Here is a 13,320-nt window from a genome sequence, read left to right as displayed (position 1 = left end):
GAGCCGCGCAGGTGACCTGCCGCAGACATGGGGATTTCCTGGGCGAACCAGCCCCCCGCCCGCCCTTCCCCGGCCCTCCTTTGCCACCGGGTGGAAAAACAAAAGCAGGCAGGCGCGGGCGACGGAGAAAAACACCCCCTAAGCCAAGGCGAGGCGGGGCGCGCCCCGGCCCTGCCTCGGCTGCGAGACCGCGATGCGCCCCGGCGGCGGCGGCGGCGGCGGCGGCGGCAGCTGCTGCACGCACGCCCGCCCGCCCCGGGCACCGGGATCCGAGTCATGGTGCGTCTCGGCCGGCTGCAACTTTAAAGACCGCTGGCAGGTGGAAGAGGCGCGGCGCGCCCTCCTACCGTAATGCCTGGAGAAGAGGCGCGGCACGGCGGCGGGGCGCCTCCGCACGGCTGGGAGTGCGCCCCCCGCCCACGAGCTCCCGGGCAGGGCTCGGGACCAGCGTGTTCCTTCGGGGAAAGGGGAGCGGAAAGGGGGAGGAAAGGGAGAGGGAAGGGAGAAGAAAAGGAGAGGAGAGGAAAAAGAAAAGAGAAAAAGAGACAAGAAAAAGTGGAAAAAAGAGTAAAATAAAAGAGTCTCCAGAGCTCTGTGACCCTAGATCACTTTCTAACAGGGATAGGAGTATAGTTATAGTGTGAATGTTATTCCCACTCGTCAAACAGGTTTACTGCAGGCAGGCTGATTCTGTGTGCTCTCCTCCCCCCGACCCCGCCCCCCCCACCCCGCCTCGTTATTATTATTGTTATTGTACTCCCTTCTTCCTCTTTAAAAAGCAAAGTTCGCTAGCTAAGTCCGTTGTCCTAACGCTGATAGCGAGGCACACACTGGCCATGCAGATAGCAGTGCTGGAAGCGCCCTGTTGCTCCTTGGGCCAGGGTGTTGCTGCATACACCTGTCACGGCACTGAAAAACCTTTTAGGCATTAAACTTGGGGTATGAATAGCCCCATTCGTGGAGCTGCAGCTGACACATGTTGGGGGGTTTAGAGAGTGAGGTCAGCTACTCTGTTTGGGTACCAGGTCCTTTATAGCAACTAGAATCACAAAAAGTGGTGTCATGAGCTTGGGAAAACAAAATATTGTTACAGCAAACCGGATGTTGTCTGTGAAATAATTTCATCAGTACTTTAAGAGTTATTGATCAGAGAACTTTGCAAGGGTTTAGTACAGTCAAGCAAAAATCCCACAAACGTATGTGACAATCTTATAGGTGCATTGATTTTAGTCCAGGACCCTTATTGCATCAATATAATCAGACCATCTGGAATTACTTTGCTTGAGACATATGCAAAGACATTTATGTCTCTCATATTTGCTGGGACTGTTTAGTTCAGATGACAGAAAAAACATCAATATTCTTGTCAGAAAAGAAAGCCAAAAGCAGCCACACACAAAAAATCAGAATCCTTCTTGCTGCCACCAGTCCCAAATGTGTCCTACAGATCTATTTTAATCTGTGGATATTTGGAGAACAGCTTCTATATAACCTCAAATTAATATTGATTTGTGCCATTCTGTAAATTATCAAGGATCATGTTGAAGTTCTTCCTATGAGAACTATGAACATCACGTTAAATAAAAATTTTAAGTTTATATTACTGTTGCTACAATACTGAACTATAAAAGGAGGGTTCTTTGTTCTACAAGAAGCACCTTATAAAAAAGGTCATGATTCAACTATGTTGAAACTTTCTTTTCAAAGAGACTTTTTAAAAAGAAGATCTGAAAGATTAATTTTTTTTAAGATTTCAGGTTACCTGAATTATCAAGCTTTTTAAAATGAAGAAGTAAGAAGAAATAATCCAAAGTTTCATGTTGGTTTAAAAAAAGTGTTCCTATTGATAAAAAAGTTCCCAGAACCCTACTGTAAATAATCTGAAAATAATGAAAATAAGTTCTTTCTGTTGTTCCAGATAAACAATATTCAGAAACTAAACTATATAATGTATCCTATGCATTCACGAATTTATGCTTTACTATCTGATGGCCTGATTCTCATCTCCCACAGGCTTTGCATCAGTATAACAGGATGCAAGCCAATGGGGTTACTCTTGAATTACACAGATAAAAAGATATGCCTGTGTTAAAGCCACCCTGTTAAATCTTCAGCATTACCAGATTTGGTAGACTAATCTGCGTTTCAAGTAAATAGGTTTCTCTTTAAGTAAACAAAACCATGTACATCAAACAGTATGTAAATTGTATTTTGTCCTGTGGGACAGATCCTCTATCTTCATTTTAGAATCATAGAATATCTCAAGTTGGAAGGGACCCATAAGGATCATCGAGTGCAACTCTCTGCTCCTTGCAGGATTACCTAAAACTAAACCATATGACTAAGAGCATCATCCAGATGTTCCTTGAACTCTGACACGCTTGGTGCCATGACCACTTCCCTAGAGAGCCTGTTCCAGTGACCCTGTTCCAGTGACCCACCACCGTCTCAGTGAAGAACCTTTTCCCAATGTCCAATCTGAACTTCCCCTGACACAGCTTCATTCCGTTTCCTCGTGTCCTATCTCTTGTCACCAGAGAGAGGAGATCAGCACCTCCCCCTCTGCTGCCCTCCTTGGGGAAGTTACAGACAGCGATGAGGTCACCCCTCAGCCTTCACTTCTCCAAGCTGAGCAAACCAAGTGACCTCAGCCACTCCTCCTAAGTCTTGCCCTCAAGACTTTTCACCATCTTGGTCGCCCTCCTCTGGACCCACTCTAACAGTTTGATGGATGTACTCCTTATATTGAGGCACCCAAAACTGCACAGAGTACTGGAGGTGGGACCGCACCAGCGCAGTGTAGAGTGGAACAATCACCTGCCTCGACAGGCTATGCTGTGCTTGATGCACCCTAAGACACGGTTGGTCCTTTTGGCTGCCAGGGCACACTGTTGACTCATATTCAACTTGCCATCAATCCAAACCCCCAGACCTCTTTCCTTGGTGCTTCTCTCCAGCCTCTTGTCCCCCACTTTGTAAGTATAACCAGGATTACCCTGTCCCTGCTGAAGAATCCAGCACTTGCTCTTGTTAAATTTCATACAGTTGGTGATTGCCCAGATCTCTCTGTAAGGCCTCCCTACCCTTGAGGGAGTCCACAGCTGCTCCTAGTTTAGTATCATCGGCAAGCTTACTTAATGTACATTTGATTCCTGCATCCAGATTTATAAGAGCATTAAAGAGCACTGGCCATAAAATTGAGCCCTGGGGAACCCCACTGATGACTGGCCGCCAGTCTGATGTAACCCCATTTACTGTAACTGTTTGAGCCTGACCTATCAGCTAACTGCTCACCCAATGTGTTACGGACTTTTCTAGCTGTATGCTGGACATTTTTTCCAGAAGGATACTGTGAAAGATAGTATCAAAAGCTTTGCTAAAATCAAAAAAACCCACATCTACTGGCTTCCCTTGGTCCACTAGATGGGTGGCCTTGTCATAAAAGGAAATTAAGTTAGGTAAGCAGGATTTTCCCCTCATGAACCCATGCTGGCTATGACCAATGACTGCATTGTCTCCCAAGTGTTTTTCAATAACTCCCAGAATAACCTTCTCCATAATTTTACCAGGCACTGAAGTGAGACTGACAGGCCTGTAATTACCAGGGTCTTCCTTCTTACCTTTCTTGAAAACTGGGACAACATCTGACATGCTTTTAGTTAACTGGGACCTCTTCAGACTCCCAAAACTGTTGAAAAATAATGGAGAGGTTCTGCAATGACATTGGCCAGCTCTTTCAGTACCCTGTGATGAATCCCATTGGGCCCCATAGATTTATACACACCCAGCTGGAGCAGCAAGTCTCGAACAAGTTCAGAGTCGGCTGGGGGTTTATCATTCCCCTAGTCACGGTCTTCCAACACAGGGCTCTGAGGGTCCCAGGGCCCTTCATCACTGTTAAAGACAGAGGTGAAAAAGGCATTAAACGTCTCTGCTCTGTCTACGTCCCTATTTGAGAGGTGACCGACCTCATCAAGTAACGGACCAATGTTATCTCTGGTCCTCCTTTTGCTGTTAACAGATTTTAAAAAGCCCTTTTTGTTGTCCTTCACAGTGCTGGCCAGCTTGAACTCTAATCAAGCTTTGGCCACATGAATTTTCGCCCTACAGTGGCGAACAGGATCTCTGTAGTCCTCCTGTGTTGGCCTGTTCTCTTCTGCCTGGTTCTGTGCACTCTTTGGGTGAGATTCAGAGCTTTTTGAATTTCTTACTTGCTTTGAATCTCTAAATAATGACATTTAGATCAGTCTTTGCTAGCTTTTTTTTTTTTTAAGTCCAGATAGACATATTCAGTGATTTTAACACCTTGTTAAATCCTCCTATCAACCACTTCATTCTTTCTGTAGCCAGAAGTTGTGATAATTCAGTCCAGCGAAGTGTGGATGCTTATGTAGACAAGAAATGAGGCTATTCAGCCTCTTGGTGGATAGGCTCTCTGTTGTCACACCATCTCATCTGCATCTCCTACTGGGTGCAAGAGCCAAGGAATAGAAGTTTCTTCACATGACTCTGCTGAGCACTGCCTTAGACTTGCCTTAGGTCAAACCATGATTTTACATAAGACATTGCAGAGTGGATGTTACACTAAACATTTTGAAAGTAAACTGGTGATCCTAAAATGATTCCACTGTGTAGTTTTTCTTGATGCTTTAAACCTATGAGGTTTGGAACACGGTACTGTCTTTGTCCAGAAGGGTGAAAATAGTGTAAACAAAACCATAGTGCTGTCATGCAACACACCTGCATTTTCCAAAGATCATATTGTCAGCTTGATTTTATGAACTTTGGACATGTAGTTTAACTAGGTAACTACTTCCCAGCCTGTAAGGTAGGATCCTTATCTTAAGGGTAGCTCTTTGCAGATTTAGCTCTTCAATGACTGCTGAGGCTAATCACATTGGAGATAAAAGAACAAAAGTCATTAAACAGGACAACAATGGGCAGCTTGAGGAGGAAAAGTCTTGTTTTCTGTTTATGCTTTCTTTTGCTTTCCATGAAAGAAGGTCCTTATTGAGGAATGCTAGAATTCAAAATGGAAAGGAACAGCAAAACAAAAGCAAATTTATGTATAGGGATGTTATACTTAAGGGATGAGACACAGCAGCTTTATATCATTGATTTTATTCATATCATTGATATATCATTTATATAATTGATATTAATAATAATGTGTCTCTTTATAATACATCTCTTTTCAATTTCTGTTAAATAAAGTCTTTAAGATGTCTTAGAGGTCAAAAGTAGCTCTAATATGGTCCTGCAGTGTAGGAATTTTCCTGAATCCAGATGCAGAGGGGGCGCATACAGTCAGGCCCTCCCTCAGCTAGAGTGCGGTCCAAGATGATTTGACTCAATGATATTGTATACATTAGCCCAATCCAGAGACTGCTCAAGGTTTCACTTAACTGTGTGTGCAATCGGACATATCTCGACCTTTGGCCAACATAAAATGCTTAGCCATACTGAGCTGGTGCTCAGATGTTGTCATCACTAGTTGCCCTTTATAAAAATTATGCTGTAAGAATATCTTAGAATGTAGCCAGCAGGTATCTAGGTCCATAAAAGTTTTCTATCTCCTTAATCTGTTGACGGTGTCAGACAGATTCCTACAGTACAGCAAAAAGTTTGGTTGATATTTAACCTGGAGTTATGTCATATCAGACTGTGGATGAGTAAAGGCTTAAAAAAATAAATTTCCTGGAGGACAGCCAGTTTTGTGAGGGGTATTTTTCATGATGTAATAAAATAGCCTTTTTTAATGAGGAAACTATTCCCAATAATAAAGTATACTTCTTAACTGTTGGACAAAGGCAATACCGTATATAATGAGTCAAAAATATTATTTGCATTGCTTATTCCAAGGAGCTGGGGGATCTGACAAATAATGCATAAAAGATGAGGTTTTAGTTATCTGGGTCCTGAAGAAATCACATAGTCTCACTGAAGTAAATAAGTCTTACATAAGGAATTGCTGTAAGTGGACCTTCCCTTGGAAGTATGGGCTTCAGAAGTGGGACCTTCGTCTTGTCTTTAAAGGCTGCAGGAACATTAAAAGAGTTCCAGGTACATGACAACACAGGGTGTGGTAGACTGGAGTCCTGCCTTTCCTGCTTTCAACTGGTTACCTCACTAATGCGAGTCAGAAGCTTCTAGGAAGCAATCGTTATTTGTTTATTCAAACCAACACCCAGAGGAAGGTGAGGCTGTTTTAGCTGGATGTTCATTGGTCATGCTTCTGTGTCACGTTGTGTGACTCCTACTCGGGCAGGATAATGCTGAACTTGTTAAATAGGTCCCTTAAGAGGAATGAAGATACTCTAGAACTGAAGAACTACTGCAGATGAGTAAAGTCAGGTAGACTATCGGAAGCCATTAATAATCATCATCAAGGTGACTATTACTCAAATCCACTAACAAAATAAAGCCTGGTGCATGCCTATAGAGCAGGAGAAGTTTGGGTCATAACAACCAAAGTCAGAACTTTCGTCTGGGGCAATTCAGTGTGTAGGTAGTTCACCCCAAAACAGGCTTTCCCCAAATTTAAGACTGTATCCGGCTGTAAGATAAAGAACTGTGAAAGTCTGAAATGTCTATCAAGGGTACCTTGCACAAACAAACTGTTGCCTGAGCAGCAGCAGGAATACCGCTGTGATACATTGTCCTGTGCCCAAACGCCCCTGAACAGTGGAACATCAACAGCGGGGTGGAGAAAGGAACAGGGCATTTTACTTCTGTTGGTTTTGACACATTGTCTCAACAATACCTTCTAAAAGTGATTAATCACCTTTCCTGAGCTCCTGGCCATGGGTTGGGAGAAGAGAGCAGAAAAAAGAACACAGGAACAGCATTTAGGAACACAGCTGAGTATTTTCTTGGCTTTGTTTAAAGGCAGTGGATTAGACTGTTGCACTTGCTGTTTCACAGACTTGTACAAGGAACCAGAAGAATCAGAACTGAAGGCATACAGAGAAGGCCCAGTTTTTCTGTGTGTTCACAGCAACTTGTACTAATGCACCCTACTGACTTCAGAGGCATTAATCATTGCATGTAGAGAACACAGAAGCATATCTAAAGCATTATTATTCTTTCTCTGCTGCTTTGCCCTTGTACATAAATGATTTCATTAGCCATTACTGCACTGGGCAAAGATTGTAAATACCGGTTATACAGCCCACCCTTTACCTTAAAAATACATGGAAAAATGAACTGCAGCTATGGGTCAAGCTTAGTATTAAGCCTTAAAGGTTGTGGTAAGCATTTGTCTCAGAGTTACAGTGATAACTATACTGATGTATACAAGTCTGTAAGCAACACTGGAGTCTGTGTGTAGAGTTCTGGGCACCACCCAAGAGCATGCAGCCACCTCAGCAACCTCCAAATCCAGTTGTTTAACCTTTTTTCCCAATTGCAAACTTCATAATATTTTCCTGCAGAAAGATATGTTGCTGTACAATAGCTTTAAATCTACTGACAGTAATTTTTAGTCTCCTTAGCAAAACAAGCCTAACAAAGAAACAGTCCACAGATCTCCCAAGGTTTGTAAGCCACTGATTGAAAAACTACTTCAATGAACTGTGTTCCTATTGCACCATCAGAAGAGTCCTTTAGCTGCTGTGAAATTCATAACGTGTATCAGTTTTACAAATAAAATAAACAAGAGCACTCTAGTCAATGCAACAGTCTAGACTGAAGCCTTTTTTCCTGGGACAAAAAACCTCCAACCATCCAGTTTCCCCTAGAGTTGTGCTAAAACCCCCACATCAGGCCAAACATTGGGTTACATCACATCTACAGCAGAAAGTAAACTAAACTTCTAGAATCAGTCAGATCTGACACATAAGAAGCAGCAGAATAACAATATCCTATGAATCATGCTCATCCTTTGCTGTTTTGACATGTTACAGGAGGAAATGTGAGAGTTGCCTAGGGGAATTTCTAAATCCTTAGATTGTCTTTCCCTCTAATATCACAAATGCATCATAACGCAAACCTTGAGTATGGGAATTGCTTTTGCTGTGAAATTGAGTGTTATTATTTTATTGCAACACCATTTCCAGACATCATCACTTTGCTGGAGCCATTTTCATTTTTACTGCTGACAGAGTTGGGCATACATACAAGGACCAGTAGTTTTATTCTGTTAAAAATCCCAGTCTGTGCGGTGAGTTGAGAAAACTTCATCCAGCATCCACAGTGGGCAGATCAGGTGAAAGATGTCTAACACACTAGCTAGAGAAAATATGTGGGGACAATTTTTAGTCTGTGCCATACTGGTGTAGAATTGTTACATGAGGATCACTTCTTGTCCTGAAGAGGGGAAAAAAAAACCTCAGGAGAAAACCTGGATGCATCAGCATAGCACAAACAGTGAAATAATACTGAATTAGCATTCGGGAGACCTTAGTTCAGTATTGAGGCATTCTGAGGCCTTCAGAAAAATCACTTCAAGCCTGTATGTATCATGTCCCTATCGGTAGAGTAAATGAAACTTGGCCTCTCAGTTAGAAACTTTTCAAATTGCTTAGTAAAACCTAAGGACATAAATAAATCTTCCGTAAGAAAGACGGGTTTCGAAGGAGCCTTATTCTAATTATGATAGTTCTTGCTCATCTGGATGTAGAATAATGAAGTATCTTATTATTGTCAGAGGTTATCACTACTTCAGTTTCTGGTGCTTTCCTTCCAAAACATAACCTAATTTGTCTATCGCTGTCCACAAAGGGAAGGAGTTTCCCTGCTACTGAAAACTCAACCATCTTTGTGAGGCCCAGAACACCAAGGTCTTTCCTCACATAATCCTCCTGTATCCTCATGAAAGTATCAAGCGTATCCCACCCAAGTGCCAAAAATACTCTTGCATACAGCAACAGTTTTTGCTCAGTTTTTATGATTACAACTTCCAGTCCTTCTAGTAAGCTATACTGAAGCAATAAAATCCAGCAGGTTTCTCAGAAATTTCCTTAGAAACTTGCAAAGATGAGGAACAGGTGAATTGGCTGGCAGTACAGTAGGGTAGTCTCAGAAACCATACACTTTTTTGTTTACTGCTTACTCTAAAACCCCAAATAAACAAAACAGAAAAGGTATTGGAGAACTTGTCCTAAGCACTTAGGAACATGCTACCCTTCCACCTTCTCAGTCTTTTTCAGAACTGCATTCTTGTCAGAGTTGTGTCAGCAACATTGCAAACTCAAATGCAGCCTTACGCAGTTGAGTCTTGGCCATGTGCAGTCCTGTGCTTTAACACATTGTGAAGAACAGCTGCTCTCATTTAACTTTCATTTTTACATTATCGACTTTCTACATTATTATGGCCGACAGTGCAATTTCATCTCTTCCTACTATGTATATAAGAAATATTTCTCTGTAAAAAGACTTGGGAAGGTAGGTCATGGGATAAACGTACTCTTGCAAATGAATCCTTTGAGCTTCTCTTACTCACTGTCTCTAAGACTAACATACATGACAAAATGGTAGACCCTTGTTACATATGATGAAAACATTCAAACTACCTGAACTCTAACACTGGAACTCAATGTCTTTACATCCTACTTCAAGTTTTTGGAGAAAATGTACATTTTCTGCTATAACAATTGCAATTAAAGGGCAGTCACTAGGCAGTATGAATTTTCAGTTAAGATTTAGCCCTGATACCTTATTCCTTGCTAAAAAGGTTAGCTCCTCCTGCAAACAGTATGTATCCACTCCAGTAGCAGTCCCAGAAATTAAGCACTCAGAAGTTTGGAAAGTGTTGCAAGAGTAGGTATAACTCTGTGCAGCTCAACTCAAATTGTCTTGCTGTATACTCTCAACATTACCTTTAATTATGTGATCACAGGCTTCATTTTCACCCACATATTACCTCTTCCCATTCAACTGCTTCCTGAATCAACATCATTTCTCTCACCCACATCTTTCAATTCCTGCCCTCTTCTCAGCTTTCTCATTTCAGTCTTACTCTTCTTGCTCTGTTAGTCCTGCTGAATGTCTAATTTCCTTTCTGCCAATCAAGTCCTAGTCCAAGTCCAACAATATCCCATTTCTCCTTCTTTATCCCCCTCCCCTTACAGCTCAGCCAGCTGTTGTTTTCCCCATTATACCTCCCAACCATTAAGAACCATCACGTAAGACCAGCAAGCCCTTAATTTTCCAACTCTCTTTGCTTAAACTGAGTTCATTTCCAGATCAGTCTTCAGCACCTGTTTTCTTCAGAATCTCCTTCACTTTTAATCTGACAACACTTCTCCCCCCTCATCTTCCACCTGCCTGCTTCCTTTCCACTCAGTCTCTCCCAGACCTTAATCTACACCTGACTTCCAAGTTTGGGTTTTTTTTTCCTTTTGCAGGGTACAGTACATGTTCCTTTCCTTTACTTCCTGAAGGTCAGCATGGTGGGCTCAGTAAAAATGAAGGACAGAGTAGTTTTCTGCTTTCAGATCTGGCACCTGACTCCACATTTGGACATGTTGAAAGCAAACATCAGGGTCTGTCCTAGCAGTCAGTGACCGGCTTAATGGTGTATGTGCCTTCTCACTGCACTTGCTTCTAAGGGCATAGAGCAAAGTCCCTCTGCCCATTGAAGGAGCATGTTACATGGGGGAGCATAAGTCATTGAGGGGTGTAGATGTTCAGGGTGGAGAAATCCAGCTGAGCATAAGTAAGGTACCCATTTCAGTAACAGTGAGGTCTACAAGATTTGTGGGTATATTATACACATTTTACCCGGAAAGCAGAGAGGTACTAGAAGAGAAACAACACCTTCTGAGAGGAAAAAATAATGCACATATCCAAACGTAAAAAAATGGACTTGTTAGTTTGTTGGTTTTTGTTTGTTTTTTTTTTCCTGGTCCTTCCCCCATTTTCTTCTGCCTGGTGAAAAGTGTTGGATTGTTTCTTATACATCTTGTCTGAGTTTTCACATCTCTTCTACCTCTCCTCTGTTAAACAAGGAGAAAAAAACAACCTCAAAACTTTTCTTATTTCAGTAGTTGTCATGGAAATCTACCATTTTACTAGATGTCAAGCTACATAAACTTGCCCAAGGTTGTTGCAGGTGGATTGTGCTCAGCAGGCCAAAAGGGCATGTCAGTGCCATGACTGACTTTCTGTGGCCAGCTCAGAAGACCCATCATATTACCCCTTGCAGCTTGCCTGCTCTTTTAGTGATGCCAGTATTATTCCAGGTTTCAGCCTTCCTATTTGAAAAGGACAGACATCTGGTGATCTGATTGTTTCAGTACTGTGCAACAGTTTAGAGTTTGTAATAGATTTATAGAAATAAAAACCATTCTGTGTCTTTCAGATTTGTGGTTTGAAGTATTAAGAATAAAAGGCTGAATTTATGTCTCTGAGATACAGTCGATTACCGAGAAGTTGAACCAATCAGTTTTCTTAAGAACTAGTGATTTTTACCAAATGTGTTTGCATATTAATTTATGGATATTTGTCTAAGATGGACAGAGATGAAGAAAGGCTGTATTTTAAGAAAGGGCTATCATTACTGCTAGGCACTGAACTGGACTGCAGACAACATGAAGCTACTCAGGGCTTCAAGAATGGCTAGAAGAAGCTCATATGCTTAGTAAAGTACTCCGGGGAGCACGGCCATTCTAATACTGCTGAGAAATGCCAAAGGAGCTAAACAGAGTTAGGTTCAAGCAGAGGCCAGCTAGGTCCAACTTCCTGGGTAAGCTGTAGAAACCAGACCCTACTTTCCACCTGAGAGACCTGAATGGAAACATCTTTTCATATTACATTGAAATGAAGTCTGTTTACTTGGAAAATGGTAGGAAAATAGTTAAATCCTGCCCGGAGCAAGATATGAAAAAAGCAAGCATGTGAAGGGGGATCATTAATGCAAAGAAGAGCCACAGTAGTAGCACATACAGTTGTGCCAATCTAACCAATAAACAGAGAGTAGTGTAACATTCTCTTTATTAGACTGATTCATAAGGAACACATGACTTGCAAAGCCATTCAAATTTCTTTTCGTTCAGCTTAGCCGGACAGAGAAAACTTTGTGGTTTTGTAAGCCAGTTGTGATGTTTTACTACTCTCTGGCATGAAGACATTCAGGGTTTTGAAACTTTTTTATCACATAAAATTGAGTAATGTGAAGGTGCATATTTTCAGTTTCAGCAGAAGCACAGGGAACAAACTGCTTATTCCTATTTTTGTTGTTCCAGCAGCATAGATTTAAGGTATTCCAGACATTTGTCATGTTAAGACGTGAAAGATAGGATTGGTCTTCTTAATGATATATTTATCACCAGCATAATGCTCATTTCTAGACCTCAAAATAAGATTGAGGCTAGCTATATTCCTAACAGTAGAAGCTGGTCAGATATTCAAGGCAAAAGTTACTCAAAGAAAAAGAATCACAGTTATAAAGGACAAAACTACATCATCAGAGATTACACAGTCTCAACAGGAGCTAAGGGGTATTTTTTCCAGTGTCCATCAACTCAGTCTCTGGGGAGGGTACTCTTCAGTTCTTTTCATATGAACGAACTATTGGGGACCAAGCAGTAAAAATCCTAGTGCAGAGAAACCACAGGAATGTAGCTTGACACTGAGACACCCATTAAGACTGTCTAAATACTTTAAGGATTGTTTTCCATCATGCAAAGATCCATGTAAAATCTTTTGTGCCCCATAATTTACGTATTGTCCCCTTGCTTCTCATTACTTTTCCCCCTACCCCAGGAAACTGCTGATCATTTGCAACACTACTTCCTTCTGCCACTCAACCCTTCCTCTGGAGTGCCTCCATGCAGTGCAGTTCAACAGATCTCCACATTCGTCATTGATCTTCCACCCTCAGAACCTTTGATTACTCTTGCAGGGCCATGGCTGAAAATAGCTGAAAAGTTTGAGAGTTTGTTCTGTTTAATGTTTAATTTCACTAAAAAAAAGAGTATTTGTGTATTCTTGGCCATCAGCAAGAAACTGTTTTCCAGGTGAAATTTTCAACAAAAACATTCCTGTGTCCATCCATTGTGGGAGGGTTGAGCGGCAGCGTGTGGAAGGAAGACTCAAAAGGGACAAAAAGCTTTTGACAGCACCAGAATTTGTACAGCTTCTAAAGGTGTGGTTACTTTCCAGGCTGTCTCCAAAAATTTCTATTCAAAAAAATTATTTTAAATTCAAGTACAAAGGATTTTTCGCCCTTACATTAGGGATGCACGTGAGTGAAGCTGTTTCATTTTTGAGACACTATATTGGATTCTTTTTTGATTAAATCCTCTGGATTATGATATTATATAAGTTTACTTCAGGAATTAAATAGATTCGTCTTGGTAGTAAACTAAAATAGTCTCC

The sequence above is a fragment of the Gavia stellata genome, chromosome Z (assembly GCF_030936135.1).
Source record: "Gavia stellata isolate bGavSte3 chromosome Z, bGavSte3.hap2, whole genome shotgun sequence".
Lineage (NCBI taxonomy): Eukaryota > Metazoa > Chordata > Aves > Gaviiformes > Gaviidae > Gavia > Gavia stellata.
This window is presented reverse-complemented; position numbering follows the sequence as displayed.